This window comes from Scyliorhinus torazame, chromosome 1, assembly GCF_047496885.1.
Source record: "Scyliorhinus torazame isolate Kashiwa2021f chromosome 1, sScyTor2.1, whole genome shotgun sequence".
Taxonomy (NCBI): Eukaryota; Metazoa; Chordata; class Chondrichthyes; order Carcharhiniformes; family Scyliorhinidae; genus Scyliorhinus; species Scyliorhinus torazame.
This window is the reverse complement of record NC_092707.1, coordinates 320,722,636-320,743,239: the sequence shown is the minus strand read 5'-3', so window position 1 is coordinate 320,743,239 and position 20,604 is coordinate 320,722,636. Positions and strand designations below refer to the sequence as shown.

The following is a 20,604-nucleotide window of genomic DNA, read 5'->3' as shown; positions in this document are numbered from 1 at the left end:
ATCATGGCCAATCCACCTAACCCGCACATCTTTGGACTGTGGGAGGAAACCGGAGCACCCGGAGGAAACCCACGCACACACGGGGAGGATGTGCAGACTCCGCACAGACAGTGACCCAAGCCGGGAATTGAACCTGGGACCCTGGAGCTGTGAAGCAATTGTGCTATACACAATGCTACCGTGCTGCCCACTGGTGCAGGATGGTGCAGGATTTCAGCAACTCAGTGGAAAAAGGTTAGTAGCCTTGAGGAAATGTCTGTTCTCAATTCAACTATCTTCACCATCACCAATACATGTCCCACTTGGAACCATACCCACCGTTCTAGAGTCCTCATGCATCCCCTTCCAGTAAAAGATGTTGGCTGGAATTCTCCAGCTGTTGCGATTCACTTTTCCTGCCAGTGCCCCCCCCCCCCCCCCCCCCACCGCACTCATGGGTTTCCTGGTGGCGTGGGGTGGCTTCAATGGATATTCTATTGACAAGCAGCAGGAAGACAGAATCCTGCCGCCAGCAAACAATGCGTCGCGGAGAAACACACGGCCAGGGAAAATCAGAGAATCCAGCCCTTGGTATCTCTTTGACCCCATTATTTGTGAGCTTTACTTGCAGCCTTGCATAACCTCGGCCTTCCCTCTTCATCCAACTTCTTGCCCCTCTGCCTGCCAGTGTGAGCGCATGCCATCCTCCACCAATCCTGCCATTGTGAGCCCATGGCTTCCCCCCCAATCCTTTCACAACCATCCTTCAAAATTACCTGCCCACCCCCCCCTCCCCACCCCATGTCTTCAGCAGGCAATCTCCCACTATTGGACTTAGAACCTTTGTTGCATTGGCTGAATGAGTCCTGCAGCACAGTCCTGTTCAGATGTCAGACACTGCTGTCTCGCACCAGCGGGAAGGAGACCATTGTACTCTCCAAACCCAAGCGCAGTCATGTTCCAAAGAAATGACACAGCATGGTGCTGTCCATGAAGGCCAGATCAGCATGGAAATGGAGGGCAGGAACCGGTCTGCCCACAGAGTGGTGAACAACACATTGGGAGCAGTGTAGCACCATGGCAGAAAGGCGACTGAGCTCACCTCAAAGTGCCTTGTGTACTGAGGATCACTTTGTGCATGCCACTCTTTAACAATCGGGTTTTAGACCAACATACTTTTACGTTGTCAAGCTGCAAGTTTGGAAGCCTGGCAGGATGCTAGCAGGCAGCTGTTTTAATAAGCATTCCTGATATGCAAATGAATGCAAATTGCATTCATGCCGTCAGCCAGTGGAAAGACCATCCCGCTATTGGAAGAATTCCACCCAAGGTTTTTGTAATATTGCTTGCCCCTTTTAAAAGTGACTTGATGACTTGACCTCTCACTACTTCAATGCCTTTATTTCCCTTGTTCTTCAGCTATTTTTACATCATCTTGCATGCCACCCTTCCACTTCTTAAGGTAACAACTTAGCTTTTCAAACTGTGCGTCAGCTAGTTTGCATTTCACAAGAAAAACATTGATTTATTTGGGCGGCTAAATATATCTGCTGGAATTATAAGAATCATAGACAGAAAGCAAGAATAGCAAAATTGGAGCCTCTGTAAATTAATATTTAATTAAATATTTTCTGTATCCACTCCTGAGAAGGTAGAGTGCCTTTGTGACTGCACGGATGAGGAGCATTAGATATGAGTGAGTGATCTCTGAGTTGACTTTTAGAGAAGTGACAATCTGGTTGTCTGTCGAAAATCAAAAAAATGTCTTCCCTTTAAAAAAGCTGATTATAATTAAATAGAATTCCTAATTTTTTGTATAAAATTTCCACATGCTCTAGTAAAAATATCATGGATCTCCACCCCAACTCAGAATTGCCAGTATTGCAACTTCTAATTTTGGATTTCGCCTTTAGGTTTAATGCGTTTTTCCCCCTACGACAAGTAAAAAAATATATGTTGTTCTTGCAGCCAAAGATACAAAGCTTGTACACCACAAAATTCCATATGTTGCGGTCATTTTCGAGTTGTTGGCTTTTTGGGGCTGTTGAAGCTTTTAGTTTCTGATTAGTTTCAGAGGTTGTCATCTGAACTCATTAGCATTTGGGTTTAGGAAACAAAAAAATATGACTAAAGAAAGAATCTTGGGCTGGATTCTCTGGCCGCCGACGCCGATTCGGTATACAACAGAATCGGAGGCGGCGCTGCTTTTGCGATGCTCCACCCTCTCCAATGCCCACATATCAACTGCATCAGGACATTGCCTGAGGCCCGCCCCCTGATACTCCATCCCCGACCGGCCGAGTTCCCGAAGGCGTGGGTCTCTCATGGTCTCACCCGTCGGGAACTTGCCGTGGCGGCTGCGGACTCAGTCCCTCAGGGGAGGGGCTATTCGCGGGAAGGGGATGACATTATTCAGAGCTGGGGGCACTGTTGGGGGGTGGTCTGGGGTGCGAGAGCAGGCCAAAAGGGGGGACTATTTTGCGGGCCAGATCTGTGAGCGGCGGCCGCCATGTGGCACGGCGCCGCCGCTGATGGCTGCCGCCGTGCACAGGCACGGCCACGGACCCAACAATTTTCCAGGGCATATCAGCAGCTCGAGTCGGGTGTTCTACGCTGCCATCCTGCTAGCGCCCAGTAAAACGGGGAATCGGTGGCCGTTTTGCGCTAGTTTTTCTGGCATAAAATGCACCTGTTCCCACTCCGGCGTGGGGACATAGTCCCAGAATCAGAGAATCCAGCCCCTGATATCTGGAATAACTGATTAATGGTCTACAGACACATTTTGACCAATATGATTTTAGTAAATACCAAAAATGTCAGAGTATTTTATTGAAATACATTTTGAACTGTTGTCAATTATGCATATTACATGGAACATTCCATTTTAATAATGAAATGGCCCAGGGGACACTTTCATTTCACCTGTGACTCTCATAAAGCTTGTTGCTCCAGTACAGCCCGTCCTGTCTTGAAAGGTGCCCAACCTGACATTCAGCATCCTCTCCATTGTTTTTTAATATTTAAAAGACAACAAAGGAATTATTTTGACAAGCAGATCCAGTTTCCACTTCACATGTAAATGGGACAGCTTAAAAAAAAGGTAACTATCTTTTTTCCTTCACTTCCTCCAATAAGTGGCTGTCTTCCACCTGGAATCTACTTACAATGAGAAGGTTAAAATCTGGAAACCCATGGGCGGAATTCTCCGATTGCCGACGCCGAAATCGCATTTGGCGATTGATCAGAGAATCCGTTTTTACTCCAAAATCAGGGGCGGCGCCGTTTTTCAGATGCTCCGTCCTCTCCAGAACGGCCGATTCACTGAGTACGCCGCTGGGGCGTCCTCAGGATGTCACCTGAGGCCCTCCCCGATGCTCTGCCCTCAATGGGCAACTTCCCAACGGCGTCGGTCGTGTGTCCTCTCAGTTTTCAGGGGCCTCACGTGGCAGCTGCGGACTGTGTCCTGCGCCACCACAGTCGGTGGGGAGGGGGAGGGGGAACCGTTCCACTGGCAGGGAGGGCTTTGGCAGGGACTGGGTGGGGGGGAGGTTCAGGAGTGGCGAGGGGGGTTTCGGGGCGCACTGTCTCGCAGGCCAGGTCCGTGCCCGGCAGGTGCCATGTTGTACGCCGCGGTCGGCGCAGGTCATTGCCATGCGCATGCGCGGCCACGTACCCGGCTATTCTCCATCCACATCTGCAGGTAAAGCCGGGGGCTTTACGTTGCGCTGCTGCTAGCCCCCCACCGGGCAGAGTATCAGAGCAGGGGCAGCACCGACTTTTTGGTTGTAAGACCAGACGCTTCCTCCGGACATAGCCGCAAAATCGGTCTGAAATGTGACCCTAAAAGTTAGTGAACTGCTCTGTACTGAAACAAACTCAGTTATTTGGTACCCAACCTTCAAGTTGACCGAAATAGTTTGCACAGCTGCCACATACAATTAGCATAATAGGTAACCCAACTGTCCCTTGTAAAGTGTGTACCCAATGCAACTGGCATCAAGAGACATGAGACATTTCACAATGGACTTCCCTTGTGAATTTCAAAATAGTAAGTTTGAAAAAGAATTCAAACCTACCTTTTGATTTCTTTGAACATATTCCAGCAGCTGTTCTGCAATATTTGGGTAGCTGAGGCCCTTTGACCAGACTCATTAATTTCCCACAATGCAGAAAAATTTTAGAGCATTGGCTGCTGAGATGAGATAAAAGTTGGAAATTACTGTTGGTGATATCAGCATATGAACACTTAACCTGTCTGCTACTTTAATGGAGCAGTTGACCTGTTTAAAATGAATGGCAGACTATCTTTGTTAAGAAATGTAGACGAAGAAATGTCATTTGAAATTGTTCAGTGTTCATCTGTTAATAATGTCAACAGTAATTTCTAGGCTAAAAAGTTTATACGCACTGACCACTTAAAGGGCAGCACGGTTGTGGAATAAAATTTTATTGCAAATCAGTGCTTAATTCAGTGTCGACATCATGGGAGTGCATCCACAATGTCACATCATCACCTGTCGTTTCAGAGCAGTGTAATAAGATGATTGCATACATCCTGATGGAGTTGATTGTTGAAATATTAATAAGGTATCAAAATGTTAAGATTGAATGTCATGTTTAAACTAGGACACTGCAAAATCTGGTTGTATAGCACCCATACCTTTCAGCGTTACAGGGACCATTTTGGGTCAAAATATTTTTTGTGCCACACACAAACACACTTCTGAGCTGGCCGCACAAATATGAATTTAGAAAGGGTTTTAAGATCGGTGCAGACTGCATGCACTGGAAGAATGCAAAGTTGAAGAGATCAGTCAGCACAGAATGCTGATTTTACTTGAGTGGAACCATTTTTGACCCAAGTACTCTAGCTAAACCCTTCTCATGAGTATGCAAAGCTGAACATGCAAGAAGGAAACTCAGCAAGGTAAAGGGACCAACAATGAATCTTATGTTAATGGCTGTTTGATTTCTACTGGATGTTGCTCAGTTTATAGATGTATTAGGAGGTTTATATTTCTACTTCAAAGTTGTGGAAGTCTACATGGAGTAATGTGGCATTTACAAATATCCCATTCGGACCACTTTCTTGGAGACAGGACGACGGTAGTTTCTACCCTTTGACCTGCAGTGGGATAGTGAGAAAGGAGGACAAGCTTCTCAAACAGGGAAGAAGAGGGGGAGATAAAAACTTTTAGCGGGTGGTCACATTCACCCAGAGTTTTAAAGGAAAATTTCTCCTGTCTCAACCTTAGCAAGGAGCAGTACCTCCACTTCATCAAGGAGTTCACTGAAATCTGCCACCTATTGTATCCCAAACTGCAGCTTCAGAGCACAAGAATAGTAAAGTTGATACCTACAAAGGTAAGTATGGTCACGAACTGATCTAGGTCGAACTCCTTTCATGCTGCAGCAGGCAATATTTGGCAACAACACCTAGTTTGCCATTCATTACCACATAACAGAGTTCACTGAAACTCTGTCTGCAAAGATAGTTGAATACATTTAATTCTATTTGCAAGCAAGAACAGGCAAAGTGAACATACCGCATTTTTAGCATTTCATGCTTCTCGATGATGTAGGCTGCCATCGACTGCACACACTCTCTTTGCAGATGCAATGTGTAAATTCTGAGATATGTTGCACTAGGAACAGGTTCCACTCCCTCAACATCCAGCGACCATACTCAGCACAATATGCAGATTAATAGCCAGTATTCTGGCATCAGTCTGTTGTACTATCAGCATCTGAGCCACCAAGAGAGACCAAAAGACAACCAGCCACCAGGCTCCTAACCCCAGTGCACAAACCACAAACACACAGCCAGCATGGCACATAACAAGAGCAACTCTGCCACACAAAATGTTATCAAACACACCACTGTGGTGCTTAAGCAATGCTTCACTGCTTGGACTACCCTGGGGGAGTTCTGAAATGCTCATGAGAGCTCCTGCCACAATATGTTGTGGTCTGCTACATGCTGCACACGGTCCCTAACATGGGGGCATAGTCCCTTGTCACCAGGTATATGGTGAGCAGTTGAAAAGGAGAAAGGAGGAGGAGAAAATGAGCACAATAACAATTTGAATTTATACAGCATCTTTAATGGAATAAAGCATCTCAACGCACTGTACAGGAGCATTATAAAGCAAGACTTGATACCTATTCACATGATGCGATATTAGGGCAGATGGCCAAAATCTTGGTTCAAAAGATTTGTTTTAAAGGGGGAACAAGATTTAGACTACAGGAGCGGGTTAGTGAAGGAATTCCAGACCTAGATTCCCAGGCAGTTGAAGCCAACAATAGTGCAGCATCTAAAATTGGGGACGCTCAAGTGGCCCGAATTAGATGAGCATAGATACCTAGGAGGGTTGTGGGGTGGAGGAGATTGCAGTGGGGAACAGCCATGGAAGGTACAAAACAAGGATGAGAATTTTAAAATTGAGACATTGCTTGACCAGAAGCCAATGTGGTTCAGTGAGCACAAACAAGATTGATGAATAGAGCTTGATATGAGGGAGGACATGGATATCAGAGTTTTGGATAACAAAGTTTATGGAGGTAGAATGCGGGAGATTGGCAAGGAATGCATTGGAATCATCAGTTCTAAAGTAACAAAGGTATTGAGGGTTTTAGCAGCAGATGAGCTGAGCCTGGTACAAACTCAGGTATTGGAAGGTAAAAATCAGTGGTCTTAGTGACAAAATGGGCATCTAGTTGGACGTTCAGCTCGGGGTCAAATATGATGCAAAATTTGGAATTGGTCTGATTCAGTGTGGCACCAATCAACATAACCACAATTCCCCATTCACCTTATCTTTCCTTGTTACAGTACCCGGACCAGACCCCCCCCAATTTAGATTAGGAAACCGGACAAGACCCCAACAATTTTTCAATTTGTAAACTGAGAGGAAAGGATACTTCACTCCAGACGTGATTCCACTGACAACTAGGGATCTTTTATATTAAAACAAACTTTATCATTAACGCAGCAATAACCCTATTAACATGGCAGGGAAAAAAACAGCTTTTCAATTAATAGTGAAACAGTTCTTACAAAATAAAATAAATGTCTTTGAGCTTACTTTCTGATCTACTTCTAAAATTTCAATTGAGCAAAATCCACACACAAAGGTCATAAGTCATTTATCAGTAAAGTTAACACCTAAGTGCCTTACAGATTTATTCAAAATCCTTGGATGAGAAGGTTTCAGACGTCAGTCTGAGAATCACACCTCTTTTCCTCAGAGGCCAGAGCAGCACTCTAAAGATGAAACTAAAAACAGAGACTGGGCAGGGTTGGAAACAAAACAAAAACAGACTCAGCCCCTCCCATGAGTGACATCACAGCCTGCCTAGCTGCTAACCTCTTAATCACAGATTTAGCAGACATACAACCTGGCTATCTTAACTGGAGTTATTTTGATAACATAACATTACCTGCGTAAGCATTGCGCAGGTCAAGGAGACACAGCCTGAGTGAGAGAGATACAGACCGAGTGAGAATTTGGTAATTTGGTGCAGTGAGGTAACGAGGAAAGGTAAGTGATTAATCTAATTTTGCTGTTTTTCAGTTAAAAGTGCAGTGTAGATTAGTGTCTGATTGGCTGAAGCTGCCCCCACCCTAATTGCTGAGAGGCAGTTATCTGGCAGTCACCTGGGCCTGTTAAGGGGCACAAAGGTACACATTGTTTTCTTCTCTTTGAAGTTTTAGTGTGAGTCATCCTAAAGTCTGTATAAAAGACAGACAGAAAGCGCACATTAGTAAGCATTGCGCAGGTCAATGAGACACAGCCTGAGTGAGAATTTGGTAATTTGGTGCAGTGAGGTAATTCGGTGAAGAGTGGGAGAAGGTGCTTTTTCCCTACTGTTTTGTTCTCTCTCTTTCTTCGGGCCTAATTTCGGGAGCCGTTCGGAGGAGGAGGAGCAGTCTCTGTGAGTATAAAAACCTAACGGTAACTTCCTGTTTTCCAGTTTTTTTTTTCCAAAAGTGACGTCAGAGGGAAGCTGTGATCTGAGTGGTTGATAGCAAATCTGCCCCAAATTTAAAAAAAAAACACAGCTAAACTCATAAACTTAAATTAAACTAATTAATTAATTAGTGATGGCTGGTCAGGTGATGTGCTTGAGCTGCTTGATGTGGGAGCTGGCAGATCCCATTGCGAGCTGCAGCGACCACATCTGCAGTAAGTGTTGGCTGCTCGAAGAGCTCCGGCTCAGAGTTGATGAGCTGGAGTCTGAGCTTCAAACACTGAGGCACATCCGGGAGGGGGAGACTTACCTGGACACTGTGTTTCAGGAGGCAGTCACACCTGTCAGAGTAAGTAGTTTAAATCCTGCCAGTGGCCAGGGACAGCAGGGTGTGACTGCAAGTCAGGCAGGTAAAGGGAACCAGCAGTCAGGAACTCAGGAGCCTCAGCCCTTGACTCTGTCCAACAGGTATGAGGCACTTGCTCCCTGTGTGGATGGCGAACAGGGCTGCAGGAAGGATGAGTCAGCTGACCAAGGCACCATGGTTCAGCAGGCCATTCAAGGGGAGGGAGTAAATAGGCAAGTTGTAGTTGTAGGGGATTCTATTATCAGGGGGATAGATAGTATCCTTTGTGAGCAGGATAAAGAGTCCCGCATGGTATGTTGCCTGCCCGGTGCTAGGGTGCGGGACATCTCTGACCGGCTTGAAAGGATACTGGAGAGGGAGGGGGAGGATCCAGTTGTTGTGGTCCATGTTGGTACCAACAACATAGGCAAGTCTAGGAAAGAGGACCTGTTTAGAGATTATAAAGAGCTAGGATTCAAATTAAAAAACGGGTCCTCAAGGGTCATAATCTCCGGATTACTGCCTGAGCCATGTGCAAATTGGCATAGGGAGGCAAGAATCAGGGAAGTTAACACGTGGCTGAAAGAGTGGTGTGGGAAAGAGGGGTTCCTTTTCATGGGACATTGGCATCAGTTTTGGGACAGGGGGGACCTATACCGTTGGGATGGTCTCCACCTGAACCGAGCTGGGACCAGTTTTCTGGCAAAAAGAATAAATATGGTGGTCAATAGGACTTTAAACTAAAGATTGGGGGGGAAGGGAAAGTCAGAGAACCAAGAGGTGAAGTAATCAGTGGGAAGCGTAGCTGCTTAGGAATACAAAAAAGCACGAAAAGACAAAACTCAGGAGAGGTTATGATAGTCCCCATCCCACAAAATATGACACAGTGTATGGAAAGGCTCAGTAAACCAAGGTCCACCACACTAAGAAAACAAAAAGGGACGGTCAATAGAGAATTAAAGGTGCTATATTTAAATGCGCGCAGTGTACGGAACAAGGTAGATGAGCTTGTGGCCCAGATTGTGACTGGCAGGTATGATGTGGTAGGCATCACAGAGACATGGTTGCAGGGGGTTCAGGACTGGCATTTAAACATCCAGGGATTCACAACCTATCGAAAAGACAGGGAGGTGGGCAGAGGGGGCGGGGTTGCCTTGTTAATTAGGAATGAAATTAAATCAATAGCACTAAATGACATAGGGTCAGATGATGTGGAGTCTGTGTGGGTAGAGTTGAGGAACCACAAAGGCAAAACAACCATAATGGGAGTTATGTACAGGCCTCCTGACAGTGGCCAGGACCAGGGGCACAAAATGCACCACGAAATAGAAAGTGCATGTCAGAAAGGCAAGGTCACTGTGATCATGGGGGACTTTAATATGCAGGTGGACTGGATAAATAATGCTGCCAGTGGACCCAAGGAAAGGGAATTCATTGAATGTTTACAGGAGGACTTTTTGGAACAGCTTGTGATGGAGCCCACGAGGGAACAGGCCATTCTGGACTTAGTGTTATGTAATGAGCCAGACTTGATCAAAGATCTTAAAGTAAGGGAGCACTTAGGAGGCAGTGATCATAATATGGTAGAATTCAATCTCCAATTTGAAAGAAAGAAGGTCGAATCAGATGTAAAGGTGTTACAGCTAAATAAAGGTAACTACAGGGGCATGAGGGAGGAACTGACGAAAATCGACTGGGAGCAGAGCCTAGTGGGAAAGACAGTAGAACAGCAATGGCAGGAGTTTCTGGGAGTAATTGAGGACCCAGTACAGAGGTTCATCCCAAAGAAAAGAAAGGTTATCAGAGGGGGGATTAGGCAGCCATGGCTGACAAAGGAAGTTAGGGAATGCATCAAAGCAAAAGAGAAAGCCTATAATGTGGCAAAGAGTAGTGGGAAGTCAGAAGATTGGGAAGGCTACAAAAACAAACAGAGGATAACAAAGCGAGAAATAAGGAAAGAGAGGATCAAATATGAAGGTAGCCAGTAACATTAGGAATGATAGTAAAAGTTTCTTTAAATACATTAAAAACAAACGGGAGGCAAAAGTTGACATTGGGCCGCTCCAAAATGACGCTGGTAATTTTGTGATGGGAGACCAGGAAATAGCTGAGGAACTAAATAAGTACTTTGCGTCAGTCTTCACAGTAGAAGACATGAGTAATATCCCAACAATTCCAGAGAGTCAGAGGGCAGAGTTGAATATGGTAGCCATCACAAAGGAGAAAGTGCTAGAGAAACTAAGAGGTCTAAAAATTGATAAATCTCCGGGCCCAGATGGACTACATCCTAGAGTTCTAAAGGAGATAGCTGAAGAAATAGTGGAGGCGTTAGTTATGATCTTTCAAAAGTCACTGGAGTCAGGGAAAGTCCCAGAGGATTGGAAAATCGCTGTTGTAACCCCCCTGTTCAAGAAGGGAACAAGGAAAAAGATGGAAAATTATAGGCCAATTAGCCTAACCTCGGTTGTTGGCAAGATTCTAGACTCCATTGATAAGGATGAGATTTCTAAATTCTTGGAAGTGCAGGGTCAGATTAGGACAAGTCAGCATGGATTTAGTAAGGGGAGGTCGTGCCTGACAAACCTGTTAGAGTTCTTTGAAGAGATAACAAATAGGTTAGACCAAGGAGAGCCAATGGATGTTTTCTATCTTGACTTCCAACAGGCCTTTGATAAGGTGCCTCACGGGAGACTGCTGAATTAAATAAGGGCCCATGGTATTCGAGGCAAGGTACTAACATGGATTGACGATTGGCTGTCAGGCAGAAGGCAGAGAGTTGGGATAAAAGGTTCTTTTTCGGAATGGCAACCGGTGACGAGTGGTGTCCCGCAGGGTTCAGTGTTGGGGCCACAGCTGTTCTCTTTATATATTAACGATCTAGAAGACGGGACTGGGGGCATTCTGGCTAAGTTTGCCGATGATACAAAGATAGGTGGAGGGGCAGGTAGTATGGAGGAGGTGGGGAGGCTGCAGAAAGATTTAGACAGTTTAGGAGAGTGGTCCAAGAAATGGCTGATGAAATTCAACGTGGGCAAGAGTGAGGTCTTGCACTTTGGAAAAAAGAATAGAGGCATGGACTATTTTCTAAACTGTGACAAAATTCATAATGCTGAAGTGCAAAGGGACTTGGGAGTCCTAGTCCAGGATTCTCTAAAGGTAAACTTGCAGGTTGAGTCCGTAATTAAGAAAGCAAATGCAATGTTGTCATTCACCTCAAGAGGCTTGGAATATAAAAGCAGGGATGTACTTCTGAAGCTTTATAAAGCATTAGTTAGGCCCCATTTAGAATACTGTGAGCAATTTTGGGCCCCACACCTCAGGAAGGACATACTGGCACTGGAGCGGGTCCAGCGGAGATTCACACGGATGATCCCAGGAATGGTAGGCCTAACATACGATGAACGTCTGAGGATCCTGGGATTATATTCATTGGAGTTTAGGAGGTTGAGGGGAGATCTAATAGAAACTTACAAGATAATGAATGGCTTAGATAGGGTGGATGTAGGGAAGTTGTTTCCAGTAGCAGGGGAGACTAGGACCCGGGGCACAGCCTTAGAATAAAAGGGAGTCACTTTAGAACAGAGATGAGGAGAATTTTTTTCAGCCAGAGAGTGGTGGGTCTGTGGAATTCATTGCCACAGAGGGCGGTGGAGGCCAGGACATTGAGTGTCTTTAAGACAGAACTTGATAAATTCTTGATTTCTCGAGGAATTAAGGGCTCTGGAGAGAGAGCGGGTAAATGGAGTTGAAATCAGCCATGATTGAATGGTGGAGTGGACTCGATGGGCCGAATGGCCTTACTTCCGCTCCTATGTCTTATGGTCTTATGGTCTTATTACTGCAACAAACACCTGCGACAATGTAAATAAAAACATTTCCAACATTCATCTTAAGCTTAACGTGCAGGTTCAGTCGGCAGTTAGGAAGACAAATGAAGGGCAGTACAGTGGCAGAGGGGTTAGCACTGCTGCTTCACCAAGGTCCCAGCTTCGATCCCCGCTCTGGGTCACTATCCGTGTGGATTTTGCACATTCTCCCCGTGTTTGCATGGGTTTCGCCCCCACAATCCAAAAAAGATGTGCAGGGTAGATGGATTGGCCACGCTAAATTGCCCCTTAATTGGAAAATAATTAATTTGGTACTCTAAATTTATTTTTAGAAAAGGAAGGCAAATGCAATGTTAGCATTCATGTCGAGAGGGCGAGAGTACAAGAGCAGGGATGTACTTCGGAAGCTGTATAAAGCTCTGGTCAGACCCCATTTGGAGTATTGGGAGCAGTTTGGGTCCCATGTCTAAGGAAGGATGTGCTGGCCTTGGAAAGGGTCCAGAGGATGTTCACAAGAATAATTCCTGGAATCAAGAGCTTGTCACATGAGGAGCGGTTGAGGGCTCCAGGTCTGTACTCGTTGGAGTTTAAAAGGATAAGAGGGGATCTTATTGAAACTTACAGGATACTGCGAGGCCCGGATAGAGTGGACGTGGAGAGAATGTTTCCATGAGTAGGAAAAACTAAAACTAGAAGGCACAGCCTCAGACTGAAGGGATGTTCCTTTAAAACTGAGATGAGGAGAAATTTCTCCAGCGGATAGTGGTGAATCTGTGAAACGCTTTGCCGCAGAAGGCTGTGGAGGCCGAATTACTGAGTTGAACATGGGACATAGAACATGCAGTGCAGAATGAGGCCATTCGGCCCATCAAGTCTGCACCAACCAACTTAAGCCCTCACTTCCACCCTATCCCCGTAACCCAATAACCCCTGCTAACCGTTTTGGAAATTAAGGGCAATTTAGCATGGCCAATCCACCTAACCTTCACGTCTTTGGACTGTGGGAGGAAAAACCGGAGGAAACCCACGCAGACACGGGGAGAACGTGCAGACTCCGCACAGACGGTGACCCAGCGGGGAATCGAACCGGGGTCCCTGGCGCTGTGAAGCCACAGTGCTAGCCACTTGTGCTACCGTGCTGCCCAAAGTTTCTTTCAGCCAGATAGGTTCTTGATTCAAAAGGGGATCAGAGGTTATGGGGAGAAGGCAGGAGAATGGGGATGAGAAACATATCAGCTATGATTGAATGGCTAACTCGAGCAGACTCGATGGGCTGAATGGCTTAATTCTGCTCCACATCATTTGATTTCTAACTGCACTTCCTTCAGATCCTGGGGGGCCAGGTGTTGACTGTCAAGCTGCCTGCTCCCATTGCCTTCTATGAGTTAGTCAAGAGGGTTTCCTGGCAGAGAAAATCTCTCCCCGATAAAGGTGTCCAGTACAGCATTGGAAAATCTCTCAGTTCATGTTCTACTGTGTTGTGCAATCAATCAAGTTCTTTGAGATCAACTCTCTTTGCCAGTCACTTCCTTCACCTGCATCAGCCAGAATGCAACCTCCCCTTTAAGAGTTGGAAGGCTCCTTTTAAGTATTTTTTGTGACCTCCACCCCACCATCACTATTCTCAATACTTTGCTTCACACTGGTTAAATGCAGAAATAATTCAGTGAGCAGGACGCACGATGTCTGTTTGGTACCTGCACCAACTGCAACAGGCATGGATTAATTGCGTACAGCAATCATCATGCCCATTTTCAGCCTGTATATTTTAGCTGAGAAGACAAGGGATGCGGATATTTGAGTATTCCCTGATGTATATTTTAAAATTGATGTAAGCGTTAAAAACAGTATTAGTTGATGTTCCACAGTGCTGCTTGCAGGCAAATATAAAAGGTAGTACACACAGCAGCTGTAAAAAAAAACAATAACGATGCAACAAGCTATGCCATGTAATAATGAACACAAGTAAACGCAGTTACTGCAAGCAAATGACAACAATTGAGGATGGTAGATATAGACCATAATGTGATGAGGAGATGGCAGAGATCTGATTGAGGTGACAGGATAGGAAATGGTGCAACATGATTGAGACAGCAGAGATCACTGTGCCAACCTGTCAAAGCCAAGGAAAGGGAGAAGAGAGGAGAGAAAGCATGCAGCCACGTTGAACAGCTGTTGGGAAGAACTTGAGACCTGTTCAGAAAGGGGAAAACAGAGGCAGTTCTGATCGCATGGAACCTCAAGTGCTTTCCAGCAAGAGAGCAAATCAGTATAATGCTGATAGGGTTGGGGAAAGGGAAGAGAGTTTGAACCTAACGTCGGTTCTAGGGTTCTAAGCAACCAGGGGGAAGAAAGCAAGACCTAATTTTTGTGGGTAAAGGAAACAGGGGTGGGGTGGAGGCGGGGATGGAGAAATGAACACCATAGGAGAAAAACAACTCCACTGATAATGGACGAAGTATATTACTGTTAATAGGGATAGGACAAGAAAAAGAGCAAGAGAGTGGAATAGCAATGATTACGAAAAAGAAGTTCAGCAGAGCAAAATGAGGGGTGGGTCAGCGAATGACAGGTGGTGAGGGTACAGCCAAAGTGAGTGGGTGAGGGTGAGGTTGCAGGATAAGTCAAAGTGAGAGAGAGGGGTGTGTAGAAGTCAGAGCCAGAGATCATGGGGTAGGGGGTGTCAGAGCAAGCAAGGGAGGGGATGAAAGAGAGTCAAATAGAGGGAGAAAGGTGGTGAGAAAGCCAGAGTGGGTGAGTTAAGGGGGAGAAAAGAGAGAGAGGAAGGGGAAGACACAAAGATGAGGAGTGTTGGCGGTGAGTTAGTGTGGTCCATGAGAAAGCGAGATTGGGGAACCCTGGGAAGGACCAAGGTCGGTGGGCTCAGAGCTTGCCAGGTGAGAGGGGCGCTAAGAGGGTACCAGGTAGCGGGGGGGACCCCAAGAGGCTGCAAGGTAAAGGGGAATGCCAAGAGGATGCCAGGTAGGGAGGGGGAGGACCCCAAGATGGTGCCCGGTTGGGGAGCGGACCACAAGAGGGTGTCAGGTTTGGGGGTGGACACCAAGAGGCTGCCAGGTAGGGGGGGATGCCAACAGGATGTCAGGTGGGGGAGGGGGAGGACCCCAAAAGGGTGCCAGGCTGGGAGATGGACCCCAAGAGGGTACCAGGTTGGGAGGTGGACCCCATAAGGGTGTCAGGTTTGGAGGCAGACCCCAAGAGGGTGCCAGTTTGGGGGGTTGACCCCAAAAGGATGCTAGGTTGGGGGGTGGACCCCAAGAGGATGCCACATTGGGGGAAAGACCTCAAGAGGGTGCTAGGTAGGGATGTAGACCCCCAAGAGGGTGCCAGATGGGGGACAGACTTCCAAGAGGGTGCAGGTGGGGGCAGAGCCCAAGAGGGTGCCAGGAGGGGGAGGGATACTTCGAAGAGGGTGACAGGAGGGGGGACCCCCAAGAGGGTGATAGATGGGGAAAACTCCCGAGAGGGTTCCAGGTAGGGGGGGGGGCACCCAAGAAGGTGCCAGGTGGGGAGGGGACCCTATGAGGGTCTCAGGTTTGGGGGCGGACCCCAAGAGGGTGCCAGTTTGGGGGGTGGACCCCAAAAGGGTGCCAGGTTGGGGGCGGACCCCAAGAGGGTACCAGGTTGGGGGCGGACCCCAAGAGGGTACCAGGTTGGGGCGCGGACCCCAAAGGGTGCCACGTTGGGGGACGGACCCCAGTGGATGCTAGGTAGGGATGTAGGCCCCCCAAATGGGTGCCAGATGGGGGGGGCTGACCTTCTAGAGTGTGCCAGGTGGGGGACAGACCCCCAGGAGGGTGCCAGGAGGGGAAGGAATACTTCCAAGAGGGTGACAGGTGGGGGGCCCCCAATAAGGTGCCAGGTGGGGGAGGGGACCCCCAAGAGGGTGCCAGGGGCCTCCAACTGCTTACCAGGTGGAGAACTTGAGGGGAGCTAAGCTAGAGAAGCCCAAGAAGGAGAAAGGTCAGGGAGTGAGGCTAGGAGCCGCTGAGAGAGAGGCAGGTCAGGGGATCCGAGAAGGAGCCAGCATAGGCAATGAGCAGGAGAACCAGAGAATCGGGGAAGGCTGGTTTAACAACTGAGGCACGGAGGAGAGCCACAGAGTTGGGCGGGGGGTGGGGGTGGGGGATTGAGGGAGGAGCCAAAGAGAAAGGGGAGCGTAGGGAGCCAAAATAGTTGGTGGGAGGGGGTGCAAATCAGGGGAGGTGTAACCAGAGAATGGGGTTGGGCTGAAGCCAAAGTGAATGGGAGAATTGAAATCAGGGAGTGTGGTGGGGACTGAAGTTGAAGACTGGCGGGTAGCATAAGCCAAAGTGTGTGTTGGGGATGTACTGTGTACTCTAATGAGACATAGTACACATCATCATCGGAAGTGATGCAATATCAAATGATTTTGCTATTTTATGTAGAAACTGATGGTAAGATGTAGAGACATAATAAGAGATATTCCAATAAAAATGAATGTTTTGCTTACCTCAGCAGGCTCTGTAAATATTATGTGTTAACACAACAAAACCAAGAATATTATAGAGGGGAAACCAGAGATCGAATGTTGGCGAGCGGGATGATGGAAGGGGGGTGGTTTGCAGAAGCTAGAGCCTGAGAGGAAAGAAGAAAAGGGAACCGAGGGGAAGGAGAGAAGAAAAAAGAGCCGAGGGGAAGGAAAGAGGGGTAAGAGAGAGGGGAAGGAGAGAGGGGGAAGAGAGAGGGGAAGGAGAGAGGGGGGGATCAGGAGTGAGACTGACAGGTGGTTGAAGAATGGCCCTGTTAAGAAAGCAATGGGAAAGAAGGAGCATACAGTGGAAGGATAGTAGGAGAAGAGAGATAGAAAACATGACAAACATCAAAAGATGGATAAAGAGAAGAGAAATATTATAAATGGGCAATACTAGCATAGTCTCTCTTGTTTCACAATTCTCTTGTCCAATATTTGTCTTTTAAGAATTGCTCTGTCTAACATTTTGCAGTCAGATATTGTCAAAACAGAATTTTTCTAGCCTCTTTCAAATATTTTATAATACTCTTCTTAGAATCCTTTAAATGGCAACACAGATCAACATATTTCCACTTCATGGCTGTCACTGCACTGCACTCCTTTTTAACAACATTTAATGATTAAGTGCAAAATGGTCAAACCTGCTATGCAACAACATATCAGTATAATAATAATAATCGCTTATTGTCACAAGTAGGCTTCAATGAGTTACTGTGAAAAGCCCCTAGTCGCCACATTCTGGCGCCTGTTCAGGGAGGCCGGTATGGGAATTGAACCTGCGCTGCTGCCTTGTTCTGCATTACAAGCCAGCTGTTTAGCCCACTGTGCTAAACCAGCCCCTAATGTATCTGCATGTTTATCAAGTGCAAAATGGTCATACCCACTATAACATATCAGTATCTGAATTGATTCCTCATGTATTTAATTGCCTGATCTCAGATGGCCCTTTGTCAAAAAGAAACATGCTTACCCCCCAAAAATGATTTAAGGGAAACCAAAGTTCATTTTTAACAATGGCTCAACACTGCTCATATTGTTGGAATGGTATTTGTGAATAACTGATCACTGTCAGAGAATGATGGATGGAGGAAAATTAAAGATGGGTTTCCTGATTTCAGAAATCATAAAAAAGTAAGTTTAAATATAAACTATTCATCGTCAGCTGTGCTTTGAGGCAAAACACCGAAATGAATACAACTGTAATCCACCCCCCCCCCCCCCCCCCCCCCACCAAAAACGCACAAATGCCACAATGAAATGAGTAATGTATTTGGATTAGCATGAAGACTGCTGTCCTGGAATGAAATTGTAACATGTATTTTAACACCTTTGAATCTCTGACTATTTGGCAAATGTGCCCCGTTAGCTTCATTTGCGAATTAAACAACTTGCCGTTATATAAATATGTAGCGGAGTGGCAATACTTCTGTTTATTGACTGGCACAATCTTACTTGTTGCCACGTTTGAAGAAATCAACCAGCACTTTATAGTGAGCACGTCTCCCCCGCCCCCTCCCCACCACCCCGCCACCACCACCACCTTTTGCCTTTCACATGTCTTATTAGTTTCTTCGCACTACACCTAATGAGCCATCACACCTTCCTCGGAATGTAAAATGCCCGAAGTGCCATCATGACAGGAAATCTAATTACAAATGTACCACGGCAAAATACAGCATGGAAATTATGAGACAAAAGAACGCTACAGTTTGACACACTATTTGAAGAGAAAACGCCAACGATATGCGTCTCGCATGTTAATTTCTCGTTTTGCCTTCCCGTCTTGGGAAGCAGCGGCGCGGTTCTCACCTAAACGGCACTTCGGATTGTTTGCCACATATGAGGCAATTAAGACAAAAATGTACAGGAGGCATAAAATTAATATTAAACCGCCCTATGAACCGCAGTAGTATTTTGAACAGATGTGTAATTTAGAAATACTGAATGACACGGGGAACAGCCGAAATAAGCATTAGTAAATCCAATTCTGACTGGGAGCAGGGAAGGAAAATACTGCTGCATCTTTTGTGTTTTGGGCCAGATTTCGGTCGACATCACAAGGTGTTCTTAAGTTTGAACACCGCATCAAATATAATCCGAATCACAACCAGCTACTTTTTATTTAAGCTATTATCTCAGCCTTCGATTCTAAGGCAGCAGGAGCGCGAGTCCTTGACATAGATCAGTACATAGTCTTTGCACTCTTAATTGGAAAAATAAACTGCAGAAGGGGGGGGGGGGGGGGTGGAAACTCGGCTTTTTATTGATGCATTTGGTGCCTTCGGACGGAGTCTGCAGAATGCAGGACCCTCTCCTCCTCGACCCGGACATTGCAATCCTTTGCATAGCGATGGCTGCTTGCAACCGCACTCACCTGGTCTCTACACTCTTGCTCCCCCGTTGTGTTCCGAATGCGCAAGTATTTTACTCAACGATGGGCACCAGGAACACAAAACAAAGGGGGAAGGGAGGGGGTAATATTGGATGGGGGGCTTTAAATCTTTGCACGCCGTGGAATCATGATGCAAGGTCTTTCAGGATTTTTTTTTGTCCTCACGCCAACCTCTTCAGATTGGGCTTCCCCGCTAATGTACATGACGAACCAAAATGCCAACATTACCCGGCTGCAAACGAGAAAGGGTGACAGCCAACCCTGTGAAAGAATTTCTACACCTACCTCAAAGAAGCTGCTGAAGCCGTAAACTAGTCTGTGAGAGAAAATGCTGTCCTATCGTACGAATTCTTGTTTGTGTATATATTTTTTAAAAGGCCACAATAAACGAGGTATCCTCGTATGCTGTCAAGAGAATGCCATCTACATTGCCTCACGTCAAAACAGTGTTACGAAATTAGAGCGAACCTCCGCCTTCTGGATTGCCCGTAAACCCCTGGAAGATGACGCATTTTCCCTCCGCGAGCTAAAACAAAAATGTGTTAAAATTGCCCCTTTTCCCGGTGGAGGCAAATACCGGAGAGACCCCTCAAAATCCCCCCTCTCCTCCCCTCCCCTGAACTGAAGAAAACAAACATGACACCGTGTTAGAATAAGAAGGGTATGAATTACCAGGGTCGGTGCTCCCGGTGTGAAGGGGCTGAGTGAGGCAGGTGGGCTTTTATTGCCCTGGACGGGGGGCGCTCGCTCTCCGGGATCCCAGAGACCGTGAGGCGGGACAAAGCCACGCGCGCTGCTCCAGTGCCCGCCGCGTGCGCAGCCGCACGGCACCAGGCAAGCAAGGGGGGGGGGGGGGGTGCTGTGTCTAAAATACCGCCCGCCCCCATCCCCGCCTCAATTATTATTTACAGTTTATTTTCCTTTTGGTCATCCCACCTCCTCATTGCATCGACGCAGCTGCATTCCCAATTACCGAGAGGTGGGCGGCATCGCACTGTCGAGTTACCTGTGTTATCCCCCGTTCCCGCCCTCCCCCTCCACAAGTGACAGATCTGTCAAGACTGACTCGCAAGGCGTGAGACTCCCTCGTCGCTCTTGTGGTTTTCAATGCAATGCGAACGTGTGTGTGGCGGGGGCGGGGGGGAGGTTAAATATTGCCAGCAGAATAATAGGTACTCAATTCCGTGCTGGAAAGCAGCACCTCGTGAAGCAGTTCGAATCAGATCACCCCCAAAAAAACAGAACTCTGGAAATCATCCAGCTTTCGCAAGTATTTATTAATATTGACGTGTACAATAATATCCTGATATGACACAAAACTGTTGAAGCGGCGCGATATTTTCACTTGTTTAATACCAACATGTAGGTCTTTGTATTTACATGGAGCACACATGCTTCCGTATACATTTACACATTTCTGCAAAGTGCACTTAGTTGTAGTGAACTCTTGGAAACCGCGTGCGCGGCACTGGGAAAACACTTTATTTTAGTTTCAAGCAGGAAAAATTGCATGCACACTTGTAGAAGCATACCCCGACCGATGAAAGTGCACCGAAGCTTGGGCGTTCAATAA

The 20,604-nt window shown here is 46.7% G+C and overlaps 1 protein-coding gene across 29 annotated transcripts in view; it reads right to left on the bottom strand.

Annotated features, from left to right (window-relative positions):
- The window catches only part of nrxn1a (neurexin 1a), a 2,579,010-nt gene extending 2,559,180 nt beyond the window's left edge, over window positions 1-19,830 (bottom strand). For 26 of the 29 annotated variants that reach the window (XM_072507900.1, XM_072507883.1, XM_072507882.1 and 23 more), the window contains exon 1: window positions 19,704-19,830. The gene's annotated coding sequence lies outside the window, so the exon portion shown is untranslated. Of the gene's footprint in view, window positions 1-19,316; window positions 19,475-19,703 lie in introns of those variants that run through there. The other 3 variants (XM_072507917.1, XM_072507890.1, XM_072507952.1) reach the window with 3 other exon arrangements.
- Window positions 19,831-20,604: the final 774 nt, after the last annotated feature.